This window comes from Dermacentor albipictus, chromosome 1, assembly GCF_038994185.2.
Source record: "Dermacentor albipictus isolate Rhodes 1998 colony chromosome 1, USDA_Dalb.pri_finalv2, whole genome shotgun sequence".
Classification (NCBI taxonomy): Eukaryota; Metazoa; Arthropoda; class Arachnida; order Ixodida; family Ixodidae; genus Dermacentor; species Dermacentor albipictus.
Window position 1 is genome coordinate 487625833 of NC_091821.1, and position 27191 is coordinate 487653023.

Below are 27191 nucleotides of genomic sequence, written 5' to 3' on the forward strand. Positions count from 1 at the left end.
ATTGCTTGCCGCATTCGAAAATTTCCTCCGACCGTTGTACTTGGATCTATTGGCCGCCAGTCCCCTTCGAGACCATTTGTTGCAAAATGTAAACGCAATTAGGGTCATTATACCCCTCCCTGCGTTTCGGTACAGATTTAGAGTGCGCACAATTTTTGGCGTATAGAGCACCAATGTCATTCCCAGTGCACCAGCACCTGAGTGCCGCAAGCTTGTTTACGTATGCACGTATGTCCCCGGCTCTTCATTTACTTAAACATATATGCTGTATTATTAACTGCAAAGCGCTTAATTTGAGAACATTGCGAGAACGCGCATATATTTGCGCATATGATCAGCGTTACAAGGCCCATATGCGCGGCAAACTGCGACCGAAATAGAAGATGCGTATACGCATCTTCTATTCCGGTCGCATATTTATAGAATCTGTTATTGCGGCTTTTGGTAGAAGGCTAGCTCTCACATTTTGTACGCATCTTCATAATCCGTACAGTTTGCGTGTTCAATAAAATATTGTTAGCTGAAACTTTGTGAGTAGGACCGCTCATTCAGACAGCTTAAATTTTCTCACAATAATACGGATGTTCGATCAACAAAAATACGGAATTCTGTCTGTTTCGTCCAAAACAGTGTATAGCCGTTATATGATTACAGTTCAAATGTCCGTAAAGCTGAATACGGAGAGCACTTTCCGTATATTAACGGCAGATTTTGCCGTATTTTTGAAATATGACATACTTTCCGTATTTTTATCTGCAGTTCTCCGTATAATGACAGAAATCCTCCGTAAAATTACGGAAATTGTTTACAGTGTATGAAAGGTGCAATAAATGCCCTTGTGATTGCACTACCGTGTTGTCGTTCTTTTGTCCCAAGAGCACGGAGGAGAACCCCACAAATGACATCAGTGTGGCGTTTGCTATGATCGCCAAGGAAATCGTGCACCGATTCCAACATGGCTATTTCAGCATTCGGTGGCCTGTAGACGGCACTGATAAAAGTGCTGAGATTGAAAACCCTGAGCACGAGCCAGGCCATTTCTACATTCGTGTTGTGGCGTACCAAGTTTTACCCTAATCCATTTTTATTACGACTGCAACACCACCTCCCCTTGTACAACGGTCAAGGAGAATAATTTCATGCGAATTTGGTATAGCGTCGTTATCAGGAATGCTGTCATGAAACCAAGTCTCAGTCAGGATGAAACATCTAGCACATGGCCATTTTATGTATGTATTGCTTTTATGCCAGTCATAGTGAACACTCACTGCATAACCTTCGCGTCCTTGCTCTATCAGGTTAACCGCTTATGCACAACATATTTACACGCGGTAAGATCTTCATTCATGGCTGAGCACATCTTTTATTTTTCTGCTTCGGTTAAGCTTATGTTTTGTCTTGGAAGTTTACAAGCAGAAAGCATTCCATCTCTAAAAGGCTTGTATTATCCTGCGCTTCGCTGCCATGTTGCTCCCCATACCGGTCGCGTAATTGATGGTAAGCTTCCTAGTTGTTTTCCTCCACTGTTAATCAATGGTTTTCTGTACAAACACTCTCCCAGCCCATTTACTTTCCTCCATATTCCTCCGTCGTTCCTCGTAATCAATTTTACGCTGAGCTTCCCTCACTTCCAAACTTGTCCAGTTCATATCACCCTGCACAGATTGTTTTGTGCTCTTCCCGTGAGCGGCCCTATGCGAGGCGTCCCACTGACCTTTGGTTGTCATCGAGTGCCGAGTGTACCACTGACTTCAAGCAAGCAACCACATTTCCAAAAGTAAGTCCGATTACACCTTTCCACATACCCCGGAGCACCTCGTACCTATTGTATCCCCATAGGGCTCCATGTTTCATTATGGTCGCACTTCACTTCGTATTTCATGTTACTGTTAAGAGATGCGTAGACGTGAGTGCTGTTGGTGCTTCAAGGTGACCTTCTCCGCTTTTCGTCTGGCACTCTCTTCGCCCTCGCCGTTTTTCACCGACCGCTGCGCTCCGCGTTGGTTTTTCATCCTTCGCTGTGCTCGTTCGCTCTGTTTCGCCGAGGTAGGCTGAGCGACGCCGAATCAAGCCGGCGCTTAACGCAGGAACGGGCACATAAGGGCTGCGCTCTAATACTATGGCGCCATCTCGTAGTCCCGTGTGGCAGTCTGTTTTTCTCATGACCCTTTTGCCATACTCTCCTCCTCCGCTTTCCGCCTCATGCTCTCACTGTAGCCTCCTCCTCCACTTTCCTCCTCGCGCTCTCTCCGCTATCGCCGTCTTTCATTCCCCATTGCTTTCCGCACGTCATTCTTGCATTACTTTCGAAGCCAAAAGTAAAATATAATTCCGTCTTCATGGCATTCAAGCATGCCCGATTCCGTCGATATTACAAAGAATATTCTCCTTACTAGAACAATTCAAAGACATGTTCAGTTCGCTAGACAGTAAGTATGACGGCGGCAGCACATTGCACCCTTCAGTTGTGCCTCTGTTGCTTTTTCTGTTTTGCATAAGAATTCTCAGGAGACTCACACAGGAAATCTGCCTATCAGTTGTTAACGCGCGACGCGATGCGTTCCATAAAGGAAAATCGAACCAATTCGAAAGAACAATGTCATCGGTGTTGACCTACGACTATATGCTCAAAAACCGAGTGTCTTATTCACTGGGCTAAACGTCCACGCTTGCAGAAGGTGAATATATCTGAGCCAAATCAATCTAGTGTACACGCGCTACAAAACACATATCAAATGAGAGCTCTTTCTAGCAAGGCTTCGTTGAAAGATTTGTTGATGGTCGAATAAAATCCATCTCTAGGACCGCATGTAGAGCCGACTTGGAGCCTTGTAGACGCATAGGAAAATTCCGGTTTTGCGAAAATTTAATGTCAAACACGCCACATTCCAGATGCGTTCCGGTGGTAGCGGGATATGCCTTCTATTGGGGCGTTCTTTCACTGAAGGAAATGCCACTAAACTCTTAGGGTTCATGCGCTTCGCATCGCGCAACACAAACAATTAAGCAGTCACTGAGTTGCTTAACTTCGACACACCTGAAACGTTCATGTAAAGGGCCAACTTATTTAGAAAATCAGTGACAGATTTCCCGGGGTTGTGATCGCTAAACGTTGCAACGTCCGACCTCATCAACGTCAGTGCCACGGGCTGCGCGCGCTCGTGACTCGTTCGCGTGGCGGCGGCCATTTCCGCGAGCCGAGCCGGTAAGATCTGGCAAAAGGCGGTGATCTGGCTCAAAGGCAACGAGGCCATCGCTTCTTGTCGCTCACAGGCTCCACCAGCTACAGCTCCCGCCACAGTCGAGACTCCGAGTTGCTATTCATCGTCTACCGAGACTGCGTTGCGTGCTGAGGAGTGCGTCTCGATACGCGAGAACTGTTCGTAGCCATTCGTAATGCTCCTAGCAATTCTTATCTATTCGTACTAGCAAAAAGACCTAATGAATAAACAACTTTATGGGTTGCGCGCTTGATTCAAATTATATTTTCTCATCATTCCATTGCGGTATGCCAAGCGTAAATCAGTATTGCGACTACAATCATGGCTCTTAAGGAGTCAGTTAACTTGATGCGGAGTAGGGATGCGCGTGATGACAGAGGGCCGGGGATAGTATTGAGTGCCATAAAACAAGCAAAAGCACGCACAAGCTTTGCTCACGCCGATGTCGTTTCGCAGGGCATCCACATTGTTACGTGTGTACTTCAAGTTTCCAGATTTTTGCACTAGTACCTTAATTAATCTCCACAGACCAGGCCTCTAGGTACCTGCCCACGAAACTGGCACCGCTGTCGCACACATGCATGACACCACTGATAAGGTAGCGTCTGGATGTATGCCCTTTTTTTTCTTCACCATGCCTCGTCTGTCTTTCACAATCGCCTCACGTCTTTCGTGCCTTTCTAGAAGCAGCGCATGTAAATTTTTATTTTACGTAGTACCATGTCACTTTAAGTTGAAACATTGATACTTGCGTATTGCGTGTTTCTCGTGTACGGTGCACGCGGGCGCCCCGATGAAGACGACGCACGCTCTCTGGGTCTCGAGCTGTCGCCTGCGCGGCAATTTCAACGCCCACCACACAGACTGGGGAAGTCGCCGCTGCTCCAGCCGAGGCCGAAGCCTCCGCGACGCCATCAGCAGAGCCGGATTGGTAATCTTGAACAGCGGAGGACCCACCTATGTCCACCGAGGGGTGAACTCAGCTATTGATCTCTCCCTCACTACAGAACAATGCTCCTACTCCTGGGACACAACTCCGGACACTTGGGGTTCGGACCACTTCCCCACTGTGATCACCGCTGTACACGGAAGGAAGCCAAAGACCAGAACTTTCCACGTCATAGATTGGTCTCTGTTTAGGAAGCACTGCAATGTGGCGGCTGATAGCCGTGACTTTCTAGACGCCATCGCGGAGTGTGCCCAGGCGGCTACCATTCAGTGGATTGCGCCACCGGACGTCCCTGCCCCGGATCTCCACCGACTCAATCTCCGTGCCTACAGGCGTCGCACGGAGCGCAGAGCAATTCGGACAGGGAAGGCAGAGCACTGGACTGAATACAGACGAGTGGACGCCTGCTGTAGAAGACAGGCCCGGCGCAGGAAGAACCAGAGCTGGGTGAGCCTGTGCTCTAGCATCAAGAACCATTCAAAGGGCCCCCTAGCCTGGCGACTACTCAAGTCACTCACCGGCACGAGGACGAGCCGTCAGCCCGTCCTCGCTGTGGCCATCTCGCTAGGAATCAGTGAAGAGGCCCTCGCAGAACTTCTAGCGGACCGGTTCACCCCTCCCTTGCCGCAGAGTGCAGCCATCCTGCCGGTCGGACATCCCCCTGCCCAGCAGCCCACCTGTCTACACAGCATCCACCCTGCTAGGACGTCCAGCTAAGTCGCTGCCCTCTGCCCAGAGCCACTTGCCCTCCACGAGGTCCAGGTGGCTCTGAGGCGAGGGAAACGCCGCAGCGCACCAGGAGCAGTCTGTGTAACGCCGCAGATGCTCCGCAACCTGGCCACCAGCGAGCAACAGCGCCTGCTCGAGTGCTTCAATGAGATCTGGCAGTCAGGGCAGGTGCCAGAGGCATGGCGCACAGTCATTGTCGCACCCATCCTCAAGGGCAGAAAACCGGCTAGGGAACTGTCATCCTATCGACCGATCACCCTCACCTCCGCCGCCTGCAAGGTGATGGAGGCCATGGCTCTGGCACGACTGGACTCTGTGTTCCCTGCTCGCGGCTTTCTGGCAGACCAACAGACGGGCTTCTGGCGGCGGTGGTGCACTGCGGACTCCATCGCTGACATGGTGTCCACCCTGGAGGACGCCAAGGCCGGCGGGGACCTCGTGATGCTCTTGCTGATCGACGTACAGGGTGCCTTCGACAGCCTCCCTCGCGCAGTTGTCCAGCAGGGCCTGGACCTCATCGGCATCTGTGGTAACCTGCGGGAGTTCCCCTCGTCGTTCCTGCACAATCGCCCCCTCGAGGTAGGCGTGGATCAATCGAAGGGCAACCCCCGTCTAGTCGCTGCAGGCGTGCCACAGGGGTCAGTGGTGAGCCCCTTCCTCTTCAACCTGGCCATGGCACGGTTGCCTGCTGCCCTGCCGATCGACTCTCACTTCCCCCTGTAGTCCTCAATCTACGCGGACGACATTGCCGTATGGGTGTGGGAACCACCGCAACACGTCCGCAAGGCACGTGCGGCCCTACAGAGAGCCCTGCACACTGCGGCTGCCTACTTGTGCGGCATCAGCCTTACCATCTCTGCCAGGAAGACGGAGGCCCTGCTACTGCATTCCAGAGCATCAGCCCACCGCTCAGCTACGTGGCTGCGCTTGGAGGGCGTCCAGATCCCATGGAGTAAGGCAGTCGCTTACCTGGGGCTGCGCATTGACCATCGGCTGGTGGCGTGGGTCGGCATATGGGCGTGGATGTGGGGGAAAGAAGCTCGAATACGGCGACGTCCAGGAGGTGCGGCAGTAGCGACCGACGTCGCCAATGCGGAGGCAACGGAAGCAAATGGGCTTGTCGTCCGGAGTTCTCCACTCGGAAGGGTTGCGGTATCTGGGAGGGGAATACAGATCGCTGTGAGGCGTAGCTGTCCACTATCCTGCTTTCCGCCATGGCTCCCGGTGACGACACCTCGTCTACTTCTACTCCTGCGACCCCGACAACAATGTCCGTTACGGCTACCAATCCCCGCGATCCTGGCATATTCTCCAGTCAAGATAATGTCGACGGTGCGGACTGGGCCAGCCTGTATGAGCGTGTTAGCCGAAACAACCGCTGGGACTCTACCATTACGCTAGTGTATGTCCTATTCTACTTGGGCGGAACTCCTCGTGTCTTGTTGCGGACACATGAGGACGATATCTCTAGCTGGGGTGCTTTCAAGAAGCAGCTCAGCGACCTCTTTGGAAATCCCACCAGTTGGCAGCTGGCTGCTAGAAAAGACCTTGCTACCCAAGTTCAGTCTTCTACTGAATCGTATGTCTCGTAGATACAAGAATAGGTCTCTCTTTGCCGGAAAGTCGACGAGAAAATGGCCGAGGTTGACAAAGTCGGCCACGTACCCAAATGGATCGGGGACGACGCGTTCAGCTTGTTGGTCGTCAACAATGTGTCCACCATCGACGTCATTGTCAAGGAATGCTGCCGCTTTGAGCTCGCCAAAATTCGCCGCGCAATTCCGCAGTTCTCCTGGCTCCTTAACACGGAATGCAACGTCGTCTTGCGTCGATCTTACCGTTTCACCACCCTTAAATGAGCATGTCACACGTAATGTTGACCACGAGCTCGAGGCTACAAGTGCTGCGTCGTTCCATCCACGCCCACTTGACCCCACCACTGACCAACCAGCTCCAGCAATCTCTCTCATTCACGCATTTGTACGGCTAGAATTTGCAACCCTGCGTTTTCCTGCTGCCTGCTCCGTCTCCCGACCTGACGCCTGACTGGTGCTGACAGCTACGCCTCACAGCGACCTGTATTCCCCTCCCAGATACCGTAACCCTTCCGAGTGGAGAACTCCGGACGACAAGCCCATTTGCTTCCGTTGCCTGCGCATTGGCGACGTCGGTCGCCACTGCTGCACCTCCTGGACGTGGCCGTATTCGAGCTTCTTTCCACCATATCCACGCCCATATGCCGACCCGCGCCGTTACTCGCCTCGCCATATGCCTCCTACCTCTAACGTATCCGTCGATGACAGTCTTCCTGCTCGCTCTTTGTCACCTCAGTGCCATCTGTCCCCATCGCCCAAGCCACCCCACTATTCGTCACCGACCTATACGGACCCTCCCGGTTGGAAAACTAGACCATGCAGCTCCTGGGAGTAGTGCTGCATTATCTTCATCGTGACGAAATCCTCCATTGACGCTCTCAACGAACTGGAACTTACATGTTCACGTCGACGGTGTCCCTTTGGCGGCGTTAATAAATACTAGAGCCCAGGTCTCCATAATGAGTTGTAACCTCCGTCGTCGACTGAGGAAGGTTCTCACGCCTGCTACTACCCGAGCCGTACGCGTGGCCGATGGCAACACTGTTGACGTAACTGGAATGTGTACTTCCCGTATTACTATCGCCTACCGACACGTTCCTTTTCTTTTTAGAGTGCTGACCATGACCCCATGACCTAACCCTCGGACTCGACTTTCTTTATTTTTATTTTATTTTTTATTTAGTACATACTGCAGACCACATTGTGGTCCTTGCAGGACGGGCAGACATTGAGTACAAGACATATGCAAGGTACGTTCGTATACATTCATAAAATATACAGACTTTGCAATGATATATTGCTCACAGAAACACTTAGTGAAAAATATCAAAACACAATACCTAAATCAATTCATGGTGCAAACAGAACGATGTAAAAGAAGGCAAGGGAAGTGCACATGAAACGCAAGGGAATTGCACATTAAAGGCAAGGGAGTTTGAGAGTCGAGCGCTTGAACTGCTCAATCAACAGCAAGAACACATTCTACGCAAAAATAAAAAAACTATAAGAACCTACATGAAAGACAGTCACATGTTGTAAGGGGCGGGCAGCGAATTCCATTCAGAAATAGTCCGTGGAAAGAAGGAGAAGGAGACACTTACGCGTCTGTCCTAGCATAGATAGGTGTCACTGTATTCGGACGATGGCGTCGTGTATACCTAGTGGAGAGATACATATAGTGAAGGGTCCAGAGCCAATTTGTGATTAATTAGATTATGTAAAATATCTAGCCTGTGTTCCTGTCTTCTTTGTTCAAGCGAAGGAATGTCGTAAGCCAACATCAACTCTGACGGCGAATCCGAGCTTTTGAACTTGGAATAAATAAAACGAACAGATTTTCTCTGTATTCTCTCAAGTTTCTTAACATTGACTTTAGTACTGAAATCCCATGCAACGCAAGCATATGCATGTTTTGGCCGGATATAGGTTAGGTAAGTGAGTGGCTTAACGTTTGGGGGGACATTTCTTAGTTTGTGTCGCAGAGAGGTTAGCTTCCGAAAGGCGGAAGAACATGTGTTGTCAATGTGAAGGTTCCAAGCAAATTTACTTGTGAACGTTACGCCAAAGTACTTGTAACAATCGACTTGCCTTAATGAAACAGATCCCATTTGATACGTGTATTCCAGGGGATTTTCTCTATGCGTTATGCGAAGAGAGGCAGTTTTATCTATGCTTGCAGCCATGCCCCATTCTTCGCACCACAAAAATGTATTATTCAAGCTAGAGTTAAGTTCCTTCTGATCATCCACGGACTTAATAGTACGAAATACAACGCAGTCATCTGCTAGCAGCCCTATTTGTGTTCGTGGTTTCACGACGCTAACAATGTCATTAATATATAAAAGTTACGGCACATTCAGCTTTGATCGGCTGTTCTGCTGGTACCCTTTGCCTCGAACTTCCTCGAAATATTCGTGCCGAACTGCCGAACAACTTTACTACGGCCGCCTTCGTCCGCCTGCCGCCTAAATCCTTGACTTTCGTCGATTTGCTATCATCTTTTCCTGTGCCCGATGGTGATTATGTCGCCACACCTGTTCCTGACGTCCTCTTGATGCGCAATATCACTGTGCCTCACTCCGTCGTCACCGTCGCCAATCATGCCTCACTCCGTCGTCATCGGGCATGCCTCCCGGTCGTCAATTTTGGCCTGACAAAGGAAGTTCTACCCCATGGCATCTTGGTTGCAACGCGGCGTGCTATAGGAGATGGCCACGTCACGACGTTTTCAGTAGACGCCTGCTCAGATTCTTCACCATGTCCAAAGGGTGCTATTTGCCCTGACGCAACATTTCATCCCATGATCGCTGCGGACTTGTTGCCGGAACAAGCAGCAGCTCTGTGTCGCCTTTTGGTGTCCTACCACGGCATCTTCGACGATCCACAATCGTCAATTGGGCCAGACTTCAATCGTTAAGCATCGCATAAATACTGGTGATGCTAGTCCTATTCATCACCAGCCATATCGAGTTTGTGCTTTAGAGCCTAAGCTTATTCAATACGAAGTGAACCAGATGCTTGCCAAAGGCATTGTTGAACCTTCCTCGAGCCCTTGAGTGCCGCCCATGGTGCTTATTAAAAAGGAACATTACACATGGCGTTTGTGGGTACATTACCATCATCTAAACCGCATTACCAAGAAAGACGTCTACCCCTTACCTCGCGTTGACGACGCCCTCGATTGTCTGCACGGTGCCAACTACTATTTATCAATAGACCTTCGGTCGGGCTACTGGCAAATTTCTGCGGATGAAAAATACAAAGAGAAGACCGCGTTCATGGCCCCTTATGGTCTATATCATTTCAAAGTTATGCCATTCCATCTATGCAACGCCCCAGCTAAGTTCGAACGTATGATGGACTCTTTACATAAAGGGTCCAAATGGTCAACAATGCATCTGCTACCTAGACGTTCTCGTATTTTCGCCCACGTTTGAGACACACCTTGGCCGCTTATCAGCTGTTCTTGAAGTCGTGCCAAAACCACAATCGGATTAGGACGCACGCCGTAGTGACAGACTCCGAAATAATTTCGCCACAGTGATGCTATTTAACATGTCCCAAAATTGAAGTGCACGTTAGTTTTCTATTTCACCCCCATCGAAATGCGGCTGCCGCAGTCGGGATCAAGTCCGCGACCTCTAGCAATGCCATAGCCGCAGAGCTACCGCAGCGGGCGCAGAAGTGTTGAGTTGACGGTTAATCACTCCCGCATTGTCGCCTGGAGCCTGCGGTGCCCATTAATTAATGCTGCTCTGCTTCTGCACGCCCTGCGTAGTTGGTGCGCTTGACATATTTGCATGGCGTTTATTTTTCAGAAATAGCAGCAACATACTGTTCCCTACCTTGAACTTCTACTGATCCAGTTTCCTCGCAACCGCCGTCGTATAGTAGTAGGGTTTGCTTGATTTATCACGTAACCCCCTCCCCTTCCTTATATGGGAACTGTTTCTTCTCCTCCCTACAGTTCTATCTACGTCCCTTCTGGACTCGCACGTTAGTATAAAGGCAAGCACTGCAGTTTCTGCAATGCTTCTGAGGGGAGTCCCGGATCATTACAGCTGGTGACCGCCAGGGAGCTCCAGAGCGCATTGTGCACATTCGACGCGGTGGGGTGAAAACGAGTTTCTAGCGTCGCCTTTTCTCTCTAACTCGCCCCTGACACGCTCTGAACCATCCCCTCCGCTCTCCGACGCGGTGTTCATTACAGCAGCAGCAACAGCAGTGGTAAAGTGAAAGCAAGAAGCAAAGAACGCTTCGCGTTAAACGTTCCTCCTTTCAACCACGTCTTTAGCATGGATGAGTTAGACGACGGCATGGGCCAGCTACCTCTTATTACATGCCCAACTTGACTTCTACAGCTGGTTACCAGCGGTGGAATTGTCCTACAACTCATAGACAGCAATGAAATGGACCTCATGGACTTTGGGACGTGGTGGCCGACCGGTATCCCGATCAAGTTGGAGGTGACTTGGGATTGACCACCTCTTACATCTGACCGGATACAGCGGAGAAGGACTAGTGACATGGTGCTGCTTCTGTGGGCAAGCGTTTTGTTTTGGCTGTAAGATTTACCAGGCTTCAATTTCTCTGGGTTTGTAGACTTGAATCGTTGGGGATCTTTTATTTGTATTCCGATATGCGTGGGTATCGCTTCAAGTATTGTGTGACAGCAGATGCAAAGCTTAAAGTGGCGACCATGGTCCTATTGTGTTTCACGAGAGCTAGCCTGTTGTGCTTGTGTGAATACCTCGAGGTAGCCATAGAAGACGACCTGACGGAAGCAGAAATACGTAAGACCATTCTGCAAAGTGTCAATGATTTAAAACTCATCGAACATCTAGGTAACCGAATTCTAAGCAGAAGACAGGAACAGGAGTCAATTAGGCAAGAACGCCAAGACCGCGGGCGAAAAGACCAAGAGCGTGAGCGAGAACGTCAAAGACATAAAGAGCTTCAAAAAGTAATGGCAGCATTGAACAAACAGATACAAGATTTGCAGCAGTTAAAATACAAAGACAATGACTACCTGAAAATTTTGTAGGTGGTACAGAGCGAAAAAGTGAGGAAGGCTCTAGCGGATTTTCACCAAAAGCCGACGAGAGTAGTAGTACCTGTGAGATTAGCAGCACATTCATAAGTGAACAGAAAGGGCTAGCTGCTAACGATGCCTTAGTGGCAACAGAGGCCGTTAAAGGCCGTATTGAGAGGTACGAAGTGTTGTGCCAGCAGAGCGCTGTAGAGATAGCTATGCCAGCTGTGAATGAATTGGCGCAGTCACCATGCGTGTGTGTCGCAGGGATTATTAACAGGGTCGTTAACGAGGACAGAGTACTGCTGAACCGACAGGCACGAGCACCCATGTAGAGATAACGGCCGAGTCAGACATGCGTGCCGCAGCGCAGTACCAGCTGGGCGATGCGCTTGAAAGAAGTTTGCCGGATTGTGAGCTGCGTAGCTCAAGGGAACACAACTGCATTGTTCAGGGATCGGTGCAGCTCTCCGCCAGTTTAGTTAGCCAAGAGAGGGATGATTTAGGTATGAATCATACGGACTGTGCAGGTGAGAGAGTGATCGAGACCGACGAGCTTTGTGCCGATGCACAGCGTGAGCTGGGCAATGTGGTAGAAGGTAGTCCGCAGGAGTGCGAGTTGCGTATCTCGAGTAAAGACTGCTGTAATGTTCCAGAATCAATTGCGACGGTCAGCACAAGGCACGAGCAGATGGCTCAAAAGTGAGCGCTAGAGAAGAACGCGAGAGAAAGAAGCGTAAAGATTGGCATGCGGTGAATAACGTAGCGCAGCCAAACACGGTGACAAACGCAATAAGGCAGGGCGCGAAGAAAGGAAAGGTGCGGTTGTCGTTGACTAAAATTGCGTATTAACCACGTTCGAGCCACAGGTCAAAAAGGGCCCTAGAAACATGTTCTGCGTGAATGTGGACAAAGGAAACGGGGCAATTATGCTCTCCGTCGTTCCGTCGTTCTTTCCGGCGTGCAGCATGCAGCGTGAAGGCGCGCAAACTGGCAGGACGAGACGAGGTGGTAGGGAGTCGTGACGCGGCCAGTCGAGTTCATGATGAAAGCCTGGCGCCAGGACGCAAATTGGCAAGACGCTGCAACGTCTTGAAGGAGCTGATAGGGTGTCGGTCTTCTTGTTGTTCCTGGGTAGCCAGAATAGCTTTCGAACCGTGGCCACCATGAGTACGGCTCAAAAGTATGAGTCCGCCGTAAACAAATGGAAACATTTTCTTTTTGGTTTTATTTGTGAGCATTTGAAAATGTTCGCGATTTCAGACGAGTTTCTTTCAATAAGTTATGAGCTTTGTTAATGCTTGAACTTGAGAAGCCTTGAGATTTGAAAGGTGGTTTAGAGTTGACATTTAGTTTCGCGAAGTGATCGTTAATGAGTAGCTAGGCTTTTGTGTGTGTGTGTGTGTGTGTGTGTGTGTGTGTGTGTGTGTGTGTGTGTGTGTGTGTGTGTGTGTGTGTGTGTGTGTGTGTGTGTGTGTGTGTGTGCATGCGTGCGTGCGTGTGTGTGTGTATGTGTGTGTGTGTGTGTGTGTGTGTGTGTGTGCGTGCTTGCGTGTGTGTGTGTGTGTGTGTGTGTGTGTGTGTGTGTGTGTGTGTGTGTGTTAACCTTGTATTTTTAGAAGTGCTTGCTAAGATTTTTTTAAGGTTAAGTGCTTTGGTTTTCAGTAATTGCATAATTTGCACCGAGAAGCGCTGTTAATTCCATTAGCGTGTGTTTTGAGCGGAAGGATTGGAACAATCCTTGTGACTGGGTTGTTCGTGTGTGTAGAGGGCCGCAGCGTTCTAACTTTTCTAGTAAGCGTGCGTGGAACTAGTTATTACAAGACGCATTTTTCAAAGCATCTTGTGAGTGCTTAAGTTACTCAATCTTAGTTATTCTTTTAACGTACGTGCCCTGTATGGAGTAGAGGAAGAAACGTGGGTAAGCGTTATGAAACTTTTGCGTACGGCGCAATTAGGCCCTGTGAGGAGGGAACACAAGGCTTGCGCGATTTTGATTGCGTACTTCTTGGGTAGACGATCCTCTTCAGTGGCACCAGAACAGAGCATGTAGTACATTAGACATTCCTAGGGTGCCGCTGGGTCGGCTGGGTAAAGCTAGCGACCACAGATGATGGTCTCCATGCGTAACTAAGAATTCAAATATGTTGTGCTTTCCTTAGAATTTCAATGCCTATAAAAATGTCATTGTATTGTCGTCCGTAAAAGACATGGGACAAATTCCGGCCATCAAATATTTCTAATCATCCGTGCCGGGCACATCAATAGCTAAGTTAACAACCGTGACTGTCTTTAGGTCGGCACCCTAAGTCGTTCAAACTGGACATAGCGCAGGGGCCAATGCTCTGACTGAGCTACGTCGCCAAGCCTACGCAATTGATTGACGCCATGATAGACTTAACTATGGTTGGGCCCTGCCAAATTTTCCATTAAATGTAGCTCCATTCAATGCATTTTTTTCTCGTGATCCAACTTTCTTTCTGTTCGGGTTCGTAGAAAGCGAATATCATTGTTTATTGGAGATATCGTGTTCTGTTCGTCTAATCTCAGGTTGCTTCATCGCGTTTTTGTAAAGGCGTGCTATCACATTCTTATTTGATGTTTTGCGGCGTTCTGCTTCCGATGGCAAATTAGTACGTTTGTTTTCAGTACCGCTATTTATACTTGTAGGCAACAGATTCAGGAGTGGCCATCGACGTTAAATAATAAATACTAATAGCTGCTTACATTTCAAGTCGCCACTTGATAATTTACCGCAATAGATAACGACAAGTCGTTCCTCCTAAGAGATGTCACTCTCTTGTCGGGTTCGTTGCCTTCATACATTTTGTTTTCTGCCCTGTAGAGGTTTTTATTCATTTTAACATCTTTTTCTTAACACAATAGACTGTTTTTATAGTGTTGACATTGCGCTTACTCACTGGTTCAACTAATCTATGTGGCAAATAATAGCAAATTGTCTTTATGCTTCGAGCTCTATTCGCTTGGTCATGCACCGGTCTACTAATTATGCAGAAGCAAATATGTGTAGTCCTGCTCTTTTTAAGATACTACGTACCATTTAGTGAGATCGTAGCACTTGCTTTTGCTTCAACCAAGTCACTCCTCATTGACAGCACCATTATAGTTTTTAAAAATGTGCTAAATATAGTGATATAAATATACCGGCATTTTTTCTAACTGCACACAGTTACTTTTAGGAGCATCATATAGTATCTTTGACACTAAGGCTGTGTCAGGTTGAAAGAACGAAATTGCTTTGACCTCTGAACCTAGTACTAAAACGGAGATGAGCAGATAGCCGAAACCACTTGCTACACAGCATTTTCGCGAAGCCACAACAACTTACACTTCTTTTACTCGTTTTCCTTTGGATAAACACGAAGATATGGATGCAAGAGATCCTGCAGAGAAATGGCAGCCTTATTTCACTGAGCCGATTAAACCTTCTTTATTTGAGTGCTGCTCCGCGAAACAAAAAACATTTTATTCTTATCTTCTGTCCGTCTTATCTTCTTATATTGTCAACGTCGCAGTCCATTGAACCAAGCGCCATCCTTAAACGCAGTCAGCGCCAGCATGGCGCCGTCCTTGTCTTACACGATACAGTGAAATTATACTCTTCAATTCGATAGGCCCAGTGCGCAAGTCAACCAGATGAATCCCGGAAGTTCACAAGCCAACAGAGTGAGTGGTGGTCCGTGACAAATGTAAAGTTATTCAAAAGTTGCAGCGCGATTGAGGAGGAGAGAAGTAAACACGAAACCCCATTACAAACACTGATTATCAACTGGTTTTGTTTGCACCGAAACCGGCTTATTTATGCCACATGACACCACCGTTAACTCAGAAATGTTCACACGTCAACAACCAAAACAAGATACTGCAAACGATTGAGAACATATTGTGCTTAATGCACAGCAACATAACTAAGAAAATATGCTTATCGAACTTGGTAGGTTATCGCCACGTTTCTCAATGCTTAAGGCTAAGGAGAAGTCACTATGGAGAAAAAAATATAATGAGAACAATGAGCATACGCACATATCATGGGACTTCACACACTTGGCTTGAGGGGGCATTTTTGAAGAAGCAGAACCTCTTTAAAATGGGGTGAAACATATAGCACCGAAACGAAACCTTCCAGAAAATTGAATTCAGCCTAATTTAATAAAATGGATGGGTTAATCGTGCAGTTTTGCGCCGATCTTTTAATACAAAAGCTTCGCCAATTTCTTGCTCGCTCATATCTCTTGCTTTCTTCGGAAACTTACTAGTAAAATTTAGTAACTTAGCAGACACACTGGAAAGTGCCGGCCGCACAATTATGAACGAAAGCTCTGTGTGGCAAAGATTACAGCAAAACGTTCGGTCACGGCGTAGTTACGCTCTTGCTTGCTTAGTGAGCCGCTGGTTCAACAAATAACATAGTGTTGGACCAGTGCAGCACCAATGCCCATACTACAAGCATGTGTGTTAATTTCTATTGGTGCGTAAGAGTCAAAGTGTCGTAGAATAGGCTGTGACGTCAAAACGCTTAAGCTGTCGAAAGGAGGTGTCACATTCGGCAGCTCAATTGAAGAGTACGTAGAAGACTTGACAACGGGTAAGCAACGTCAACAAAAAGTAAGAACGCAGTCCCCCGAAAGAGCGCAGCTCCTTCACAGACCGTGGTGCATGAAATGGTTCGATGGCTTCGGTATTCTGTTGATCAGGCTGGATGTCACATTTATCCACAATGTGACCGAATACTAATGCTTGTCGTTCACCGAAATGACACTTTGAGTTCAGAATTATTCCAGCGTTGTCGATACCTGTGATGACAACGTCGAGGGGTTTATTGTGCTCACTAAGTGTGCAACCAAAATCACCGCCTTACCAATGTAGCATATACAAACCTCCCACTTTAGGGTACGCATAATTGCATTTATAAAGCGCTCAAGGCTGTCGAGGACATTTCACAGCCCGTATGGCATTACACCGAACTCATAGAAACCATCTGTGGTCACGAATGCCTTTTTCTTTTTGTCCACCGGGTCCATCGGAATCTTCCAGTTACCTCAGCGTAATGGAGGTAGTCAATGGTTTCGTCAATCCGCGGGTAGGGATAGACGTTCATTTTAGTGATAACATCCCGGCGTCGATAATCCACGTAGAGTCTTCTTGTTCCATCTTTCTTTTTGATGAGTGTCACTGGAGCCACCGAAGGACTGCACGACTCCTGAATTACTACTCTCTTTCCAAGCATTTCGCAAACTTGTCCATCGATTATCATGCGTTTTGCTGGAAATACTCGGTAAGGCTTTTGTCATCAGATGCGCCATACCTGCGTTAATCCTGCGACGTGTGCGAGACAGAGGGATCGAATGTGATTTCAGCTTCTGCGGAAAGTCCAACAGAGGCAGGGTGCTCATAGTTACTGAGCGTCTTGTTGGCCATGCAAAAAGCAGTCCGCCGGTACAGGGTTTACCTCCTCGTCAGGTGCATTTGCATCTGCCAGCGAAACCACTGTCAAATGCGCCTCTTCTGAGAAAGTGGTGAGTTTCACGGCATCAGGAGGTATTGCAGGCTCTTCAGAGTAATTCAAAGTCCACAAACCAGCACGCCCTGTTCTCCACTGGCACTAGATAGTGTGCGATCACGATGTTTTTTACCACACAGGCGAAATGAAAGGGCTCCACAGTGGCATATGTATACGATAGAGTGTCTAGTTCGGGCGCAAGCAACTTGAACACAAACAACTGACAAGGCAAGTACTATGTTATCTCCAACGAGAGAAAATTTACTTTCGTGGTGGGAACTGCTGACCTCCAGGAGCCCGGATGGAACGTTTCTGCGTACTGAAAACTCCCCATTTCTACAGTAAACAGTAGCACCCTACTGATTCAAAAAGGTAATGTCTAAACTTTACGTCGTGCATGCACCAGAAAATAATTACGAATTCAGTAGTAAAAAGTCTACCGCCCGAAGATATTTCGACAGTACACATACCAACAGGACGCTAGAAGAATGGCCAGCAAACATGAAAAAGGGAAAACATTGAGAGGCAGAAATCGACATAGCTACAGGAAGGTGGCTGGACTAACAACTGAAATTTATTCATGAAAACGACGACCGCCAAGTTCGTACTGAACATGTGCAAGGCGCAACATATGTAAACGATAATCACTTTTAACTATACACAATGCATTGATCAAGAAATTCAAGCTCTTTCTTGGTTAGGAACACCAACGACACGCTTACACCCTTCTCGGGGCCAAGTTTATAGATGTTATTAGCTTCAGTGAACTCTCTTTTTTGCTGAGTCTTAGCCTTCCCCACGGCTGATACGTTGTCGAATATGGGAGTGCAACCACACTCCTTACAATGTAGCGGAAGATTACCTCACGTGCCTGTGGGTACCAGCTTATCATGCTTACGCATCTGATCATTCACACAGCAACCGCTTTGCTCTATGTAAACTTTGCTACATTTTAACGGAATACTATACAATACACATGTGTCGCACGTGGGAAACTTCATAACATGCTTGGTATTGCACGCACTCCTTCGCGAATTGCGCTGTCAAGCCCTCACGCCAGGCTTTGTAAGCTTACAAGGCGCAGAACAAACTAAACTGACTTTGATTCTTGCCGCCACCTGTTTGAATCTACCTGAGAAATACCATGTACATGCGATATAACTATCAAGTTCTTTTTTTGTTTTGGCCAGCACTTCGCGATCCCGTCCGCTTTTCGTTTTGAAATGTTTGTGCGCAGATTCAGCCACTGCAGTGATCAAGGCCTTGGGATAGCCCGCCGCTAAGAGCCTCCTCTCTTGCTATGCGGAACTGTCTTGCATTTGATACGCAGAGTTTTTTTCCACCACATTGAACAAGCACAAGGTGACTATTTGTTATTTCACCAATAGTTCGTGATTTCACCCATTGTCATAAAACAGCAAATCCGTCTGCATAGAATTCATGGCCGCAGTGTATAAAATTTTGCAACTGTGTTCACCGTTCGCTTCAGGACAGTACGCAGGGGGAAGCGCCCCGATCAATTTTACCAGTTTGTTAGTAGTAAAAAAGGTAAATTGAAAAGCTGCATGGCAATAATCATGGAAGACCTAATCGATAAAACTTTAGACACTTCCTGCTGGGAAGCCTCAATGACATTTTACCCGACTGCTTGCCTGCGTATTCTCAAATGGCCCCGACTTGAAGCACTTCCTACACTCCCCTGACTTGAGCACAGCTCCGCCTCCCGGCCTAAAAGACTCTACGCTTCACTAGAATTGCCTTGGAATGTCACTGAAGCACTGTGACCATTTCTAATGAGGCATGGCGCGGCCCTCCGCACTCTTGAGTCATCGTGGAGCGCTCAGCGGAGGAGCGTTCTAGAGTACGACGGTTTTGGCCTGTAATGGGCTTTTCTTGGTCCAGTACTCGTTTGGATGTTCACCACTTCTAAGCAGAAAGCTTTAAGTGGCTTCTTGCAATGGCTCACACCGCAAAAAAGCGGCCTCTAGTCGAGTGATACCAAAAAAAATTAATCAGGAATGTCTCATACCCGCCTACGGAAGCAAATATGAAATGGCTGGATATGAATGAAGCACGAAAGAAAGAACCAAAGAACCTTTAGGCAGCGCATTAGGTGCTCGAATTTGCCGTTGACGAGGTCGACCTACATGCAGCCTAATATGTTTGCTTCACACTTCCGCTCGTTATGTCTTGCAAGAGGTTTGACGCCTCCAATTATATAACTTAATGCACAGCGTGTGCAGCAAGTTTCCACCTTCATGTGTCACAGGAGTGTAACATGGTGCCTAACTTTTTAAAAGAGAGCGCATCTCCAAGCCAACAGGACACCGTGTGAGTTGTTCAAGCATATAAATCAATAGATAAAGTCACTTCCGCTGACTGCAAGGCCACTTTTCTTGTTTCCACAAATTTCTAACTCTGAATCAATACTTGATTGACTTTTCTCGCTTTCAGCAATTCTGTGATTATTTCGAAGCTATCTGAGACGCTACTCGACCGACAGATTATTACGCCGCATGCCTCTGAAGCATTGCATAGGCTACGCTTCGACATCAGCAACGCCAGCCGCATCAAATGCAATGAGCTTGCAGGTTTACCGTGCATGTGTCCACGGGATGCGACTACTTAAAGACAAGTAAATACAAATAAACACAGATGTATGAAAATTCGCCGTTTCGCCCGAAAGGCGTAGCACCGATTACGATAGCAAATTAGCAGATAGGTGTACAAGTAAGGATGGTAGTTTTATCGGCCGTATAAACTTGCAAACATTTCCCTTACACCCGCCGTGGTTGCTCAGTGGCTATGGTGTTGGGCTGCTGAGCACGAGGTCGCGGGATCGAATCCCGGCCACGGCGGCCGCATTTCGATGGGGGCGAAATGCGAAAACACCCGTGTGCTTAGATTTAGGTGCAAGTTAAAGAACCCCAGGTGGTCGAAATTTCCGGAGTCCTCCACTACGGCGTGCCTCATAATCAGAAAGTGGTTTTGGCACGTAAAAACCCAAATATTATTTTTGTAAAGATGTTTATTGAGCGAGTCGAACAAACGGGCGGTAGCTCGGAACAGTGAGCGCGGAGAGCAAGATGGTGGTCTTCGAACGCCGGTCTCGTGCCCTCTGTTCTTGATGATGATCGGTATGCCATTCTCCTCCTTTCTTCATTACAATTGCCCCCGTCGAGAAAGGTGGAGCCATCCTGGCGATCTAACAGGTGGGTACAAGAGGGTCGAAGTACGGCTTGAGGCGGTTTACGTGAACAACATCACGTCCACGTCGACGACGGTCGCCTTGCAGCGTAAGAGGCTCAATGACATAGTTTACGGGGGAAGTACGCTCGACGATGCGGTAGGGACCATGATAATTTGGGAGCAGTTTGGACGACAAGCCAGGGGCGCAGGGTGGTACAAGCAGCCACACAAGTGCTCCAGGAGCGAATGTTGCGGCCGGAGAGTGATCATCATCGCGGGCGTTTTTCTGGCGTTGTTGGTCGGCTGTAGTAAAGCGCTTGGCTAGTTGTCGGCAATCTTCAGCGTAACGGGCCGCTGCTGACACGGGCGTGCACTCTGAGGTATCTGGTGCGTATGGCAGCAACGTGTCGATAGTGTGCGTCGGCTGGCGACCGTACAAAAGGAAGAAGGGGGAAAACCCGGTTGTGACTTGCGTAGCGGTGTTATACGCGTATGTCGCAAATGGGAGAACCAGGTCCTAGTTTGATTGATCAGATGCAACATGTGTCGCAAGCATGTCGCCCAGAGTCCGATTAAACCGCTCAGTGAGACCGTTCGTCTGAGGGTGGTAGGCAGTACACGTCCGATGTACAATTTTGCACTGGTGGAGAAGTGCTTGAATTGCATCGGAGAGAAATACGCGGCCACGGTCACTGAGTAGTTCGCGAGGAGGACCATGCCGAAGCACAAAACGCCTCAGGATGAAAGAGGCGACGTCCTGTGCTGTCGCCGTGGGAAGAGCAGCGGTTTCGGCGTATCGTGTAAGGTGGTCGACAGCAATGATAGCCCATCGGTTTCCGGCCGTGGTCAAAGGTAAAGGTCCATAAAGGTCAATTCCAACGCGGTCGAATGGGCGTTCTGGGCATGGAAGGGGCTGCAATGAACCTGCGGCAGGATGCGGTGGTTTTTTTCGTCGCTGACGCTCGTGGCAGCCGCGAATGAACTTGCGGACAAAGCGAAACATTCCGCGCCAGTAGTACCTTTTCCGTAAGCGTTCATAGGTCTTGAAGACACCACCGTGAGCACACTGCGGGTCGGAGTGAAAGGAAGCGCAGATTGTAGAGCGAAGCGTTCGAGGGATAACTAGGAGCCACTTCCTACCATCTGGCGACTAGTTGCGCCGGTACAAGAGGCCATCACGGATGCTGAAGTGCGAAGCTTGGCGTCGCAGAGTTCGAGTGGTCGAAAGAGTGGGTGCCCCGGATAAAATGTCAAGAAGCGAAGCGATCCAGGGATCGTGGCGCTGTGCAGAGGAGACGGTGGCGACGTCAAGAGCTGACAATGGAAGGTCTATAGTGGATATGGACGCAGTTTCGGTGGATAGTGGTGACCGCGACAGTGCATCAGCATCGGCATGCTTGCGTCCGGAACGATATATAACGCGGATGTCAAACTCTTGAAGTCGAAGAGCCCAGCGGGCAAGGCGACCTGACGGATCCTTCAACGAAGACAACCAACATAATGCATGATGGTCCGTAACTACATCAAACGTGCGGCCATATAAGTAAGGGCAGAACTTGACAAGCGCCCAGACTATTGCCAAGCATTCTTTCTCGGTGACGCTATAGTTTGATTCAGCCTTGGTGAGCGTTCTGCTGGCGTATGCGACGACATACTCTGCGAACCCAGGCTTTCGTTGCGCGAGAACAGCACCGAGGCCGACACCGCTGGCGTCTGTGTGCACCTCAGTTGCGGCCGTAGGATCGTAGTGGCGCAGTATAGGTGGTGACGTCAGGAGACGGCGAAGGGTGGAGAAGGCTTGGTCACACTCAGAAGACCATGACGAGATATTGGAGGCGCTGCTTAGTAGTTGGGTCAAAGGCGCAATTATAGAGGCGAAGTTGCGCACAAACCGACGAAAGTAGGAACATAACCCTATGAAGCTTCGTAACTGCTTTAGAGTCGTCGGTTTGGGGAAGTCAGTCACGGCACGTAATTTAGCTGGGTCCGGAAGCACACCATCCTTTGATACAACGTGACCAAGAATTGTAAGTTTTCGCGCAGCAAAACGGCACTTCTTGAGATTTAGTTGTAGCTGAGCGGTTTTCAGACACGTCAGGACATGGTTGAGGCGTTCTAGATGGGTTGCGAAATCTGGCGCAAAGACAACAATGTCGTCGAGATAGCAGAGACACATGTGCCACTTCAAACCCCGCAGAACCGAGTCCATCATGCGTTCGAAGGTGGCAGGCGCATTGCAGAGGCCGAAGGGCATGACATTGAATTCATATAGACCGTCAGGCGTGACGAAGGCTGTCTTTGAACGGTCGGCCTCTGCTAAAAGTACCTGCCAATACCCGGAACGCAAATCTAACGACGAAAAAAACTCGGCACCTTGTAGGCAATCAAGGGCATCGTCAATTCTGGGTAAAGGGTACACGTCTTTTCGAGTGACCTTGTTTAGGCGCCGGTAATCCACGCAGAAGCGAATCGATCCATCCTTTTTTTTAACGAGAACCACAGGGGATGCCCACGGGCTTTGTGAAGGGCGAATAACGTCGCGTTTAAGCATATCGTCAACCTGGTCGGTAATAACTTGACGTTCCGCGGTGGAGACGCGGTAAGGGCGTTGTCGCACTGGCGAGTTGGAGCCGGTGTCGATGTTGTGAACAATGGTAGAAGTTCGGCCAAGGGCACGTTGGGCAACATCGAAGGAGTCGCGGAACTGGTAGAGCAGCTGGAGAAGAGCAGTGCGTTCAAATGGGGACAGTCCGTCTGCGATGGACGAATCGAATAGGTCAGCAGCTGGAACATCAGAAGGGGTAAGAGCACTGATGACGTCGAGGTCGCGTCGAGCTGAATCTTGCTGCACGGAAAAAATTTGGCCGACATCAATGGGTTGCACGCATCCAAGGGATTCACCTTTAAGCAGTCTGATGGGATATGGAAGAGGATTTGTGAGGCAGAGAGCGCTTGTTCCATTCGAAATAGAGAGGGTCGAATAAGGCAAAAGAAGTGGCTTCCGATTTAGAAGAAGGCATGATGGTTCAAAGAATGCAGCTTCATCACATATGCTGTTGCAGAATACGGGGAGCAAAACAGCTGCTGTCGGCGGAATTTCTGTGTCTTCTGTGACGACTATTTTGTGTGCGGCTTGATGAGCGGGGTAGTAGGACTCGTCACACAAGGGGAAGAGCTCAAGTTCAGATCTGGCACAATCAATAACGGCGTGATTATACGATAGAAAGTCCCAGCCAAGTATAATGTCGTGCGAGCAAGAGGAAAGGACGATAATCTCGACAATGTAGTGTTCTTTAGCTATAATAAGTCGAGCAGTGCAGGCAGCTATAGGCCGAACAGGGTCTCCATTCGCTGTACGTAAGGGCATCATCTCAAGAGGCGTGGTCACCTTCCGAAGCTTGCGGCAAAGTGTGGTGTCTATAACAGAAACGGCAGCACCGGTATCGACAAGAGCATATGCACGGATGCCTTCTACGAAAACTTCGACAATATTCGACGGCAAAGTTCGAGGACTTGAGCATTTCGACAGCGCAGTTCTTGCCTCACGAACTGCGGAGGCTAGTTTCCCTCATTTTCAGGGGCTGGTCGACGACGCATGGGCGACAAGGAGCGGCGACGGGGTGAAGGTGAGCGACGAGACGTGGGTTGCGGATAGTCACGTGAAGACGTGCTTGGTTGGGGACCCGGATCTTCATAACGAAAGCGGGGACGATCTATGTAGTTCGGTGAACGGGCGTCTGAATATCCTGGCGCGCGACGGCGGCAGAATCGGGCGATATGACCAGGGCCACCGCACGCAAAACAGATCGGCCGGTTGTCGCGCGTTCGCCAGGGATTTGCAGGGATGGGAGCAGACCATGTCACGGACGGCTGAATCGGGGCTGCAGCATACGACACACCATGGGGTGGTGAGGGCTGTTGAAGCTGCTGCCGCTTTACTGCCTCAGCGTAACTAAGAGGCGCGGCGACAGGTTGCTGCTGAATGGGCACCGGCATGGCCTCGGAAATCTGCTCTTGAATGACGTGTCGAAGCACGGGAGCCAACGGGATTGGTCGCTGCAGTTGCTGCTGTTGTGGGAGCTCCTGACGCTGAGCAAACGGCAGGAGAGACAACTGACGGGCCACCTCCTCACGCACAAATTCTTTCATTTGTGCGATAAGGTATGGCTGGGCAGGCATGACGTCCAGTGCAGCGAGCGGTTGATTGTACGTCTGAGATGAACGTCGGGTGAGAGCCCGCTGCCTTCTCAACTCGTCGTAGCTGTGGCACAGAGTTACCACTTCAGACACTGTGCCAGGAGACTTCGCAAGAAGCATCTGAAAGACATCGTCGTCGACGCCCTTCATGATGTGCTGTATTTTGGCACTTTCGCTCATTGAGGCATCGGCGCGCCTGCAGAGATCGAGTACGTCCTCAATATAGGCGGTAAATGTTTCATTCGGTTCCTGTGCCCGTGTGCGCAGCCGTTGCTCGGCGCGTAACTTCCGCACGGCAGGGCGACCGAAAACGGCAGATATTGCCTCCTTGAAAGCAGACCAGTTTTCAAATTCCGATTCGTGGTTCGTATACCACAGCTTCGCCACGCCAGCCAAGTAACAGTTCGCGGTACTCAACTTAGTAGCGTCATCCCACTTGTTGGGTCCACTAACTTTTTCGTAGGACGACAGCCAGTCCTCGACGTCCTGGTCTTCCGTACCCGAAAATACCGGGGGGTCTCGCTGGCGAACGGGGCCGGGACAAACGGCGGCCCGGAGAGGTGGCGGCTGTTGGGCTGCGTCAGCTTGCATGGTCGAGTGCAACGTGCGGGATCGGAGTTCCAGGGTGCCGACGATGTGCGTACCCAGCACGATCCACCAAATGTAAAGATGTTTATTGAGCGAGTCCAACAAACGGGCGGTAGCTCGGAACAGTGAGCGCGGAGAGCAAGATGGTGGTCTTCGAACGCCGGTCTCGTGCCCTCTGTTCTTGATGATGATCGGTATGCCATTCTCCTCCTTTCTTCATTACATTATTATTACATTCCCTTACAAACTAAATTAACAATGATAGAATACGTAAATGCGATTGAACGATGGCGTAGAAAGGAACAGTCTAGTATTGCGTTTCTGCTTTTTTCTACGTCTTTTTTCAATCACCCTTACTCATTCTATCATGAATTCAAACCAACTAGCCCGTCAACGTGTTTTAACTAACTCAATCAGCATGGTGTCACGCGTGCACAGGTAAACATGAACGCATCTCGCTCGGTCACAGCGGGACCTGTCTGTAAAAAGGCCGGAGTTAGGAATCATGGTACCAGCCGCGAACCCATTGACCTCCTTGCATCTGTCGCTTCAGGGCAAACGAAACGTCGAAGGTACAGCACATACGAAGCTACCGGCACTACGCGCACTCGGCAAACATCGCAGATCACTTTGAAAATGAGGCCCGCGTGGGCGTGCACTTTTGCCATGTCGCAGATCGCTTTTAAGACACACGAGCGCCGGCAACGCGCCCCTACGGCGTCGGCCAAAGGCGTCTCTCATCTTTCGGTGCGTCGCCTCGTTGGTGCTGCTACATAGGCGAAGAAGCCCGGTGAAATTCGGGAGTCTGCACGATACAAAAGAGGGCTCGTTGGTTGTAGCCGTGGAAGGGGTTGGAGAATACGGCGAAGTGGCGGCAATGGGACTAGGAGGGATAGCATTGTCGGGACTTCCATGGGACAGTGGGTCTTCTATGGTGGCTGCTTTTAGGCACTCAGTAGACATGGAATCGTGGCAACCGTGCAAATCGATCGCATAGAACTCGTCACTGCACTTGATAATGTGATAACAGCCAACTGCAGGCCACTGCAAATGCATTGCGAACTGCGTCGCGATGGACCAACACAGGTATCGCCGTCTCTAAGATAGGAGAGATGTAGAGGGAACCGCGGTATTGCGGCGACGATACGGGGCATAAAGATTGCGCAGAAGGGAGTGCAACTCCACCACATACTGGGACGTGTCGGGGCAAGGCGAGGTGTATGTAGGGCCGAACAGTTCTCCGGGAAGATGGAGTGGCGAACGATAGATTATATCAGCAGGCGTCCATTAGATGTCCTGTTTTAACGTTGCCCTAAAGCAAAACAGAACAAGAGACAGGGAAGCTGTCCAGCTGACCCCGTCGGTTGGCGCCCTCAACGATGCTTTTAGTGTTCGGTGAACACATTCAACCATGCCATTTGCATGCTGTGGCGCGAATCTGCGAACTTCGTAGCAAGGCCAAGAGCTTTTCGAAAAGGGAGCATTTGAACTGTCAACCTCAATTGGTGGTTGCGGTAGATGGAACGCCGAAACGTGACACCCATAACGAAAGGAAAGCTTTAGCGATGGTCTCGCTTTTGATATCGGGAATGGGAAACGCCTCTGGCCACCAAGTAAGGTGGTCAACGCACGCCAACAGGTAGATGTTTTCATCTGATGCAGGCCTTGGTTCTAGAAGGTCAATATGTACCTTGTCGAAACGGTATAAAGGTGGTGGGAAGGAATCGTACGGAGACATGGTATCTCAATGGACCTTGGATTTCAATCCAAACAATTAACTGCGAGTCCACCCAAGGATGTCCTTCTTGATGGCCAGAGAAAACGCCGGGTGATAAGGTGTTGCATGGCGCGGATGCCAGGTTGGGAGAGGCCGTGTATAGAGTTGAAAACAGCGCGACGGAAATCACTGGGAACAAGAGGTTTGGGATTGACAGTAGACATGTCGCAGAGAATAGGAACAGCGGAGGACGGAAGGCTAACTCCACGAAACTCGAGCATTCAAGGTAACAGGTGAAGGTTAACGATCTCAGCGTTAACCAGGGTGGTGGCCAGGGGTGGTGGCAATATATGGCCAGTGTTAAGCGAGAAAGGGCATCGGCTGCAGCATTCGCAGATCGTCTTTGCACGTACCGGATATTAGTCGTGAATTCCGCGCTATAAACAAGGTGAC

At 49.3% G+C, this 27191-nt stretch overlaps 1 protein-coding gene across 2 annotated transcripts in view; it reads left to right on the top strand.

The window, feature by feature from the left end:
* The window catches only part of LOC135912659 (uncharacterized), a 170309-nt gene that overhangs the window by 96222 nt on the left and 46896 nt on the right, over positions 1 to 27191 (top strand). The gene's annotated exons all lie outside the window — the stretch shown is intronic.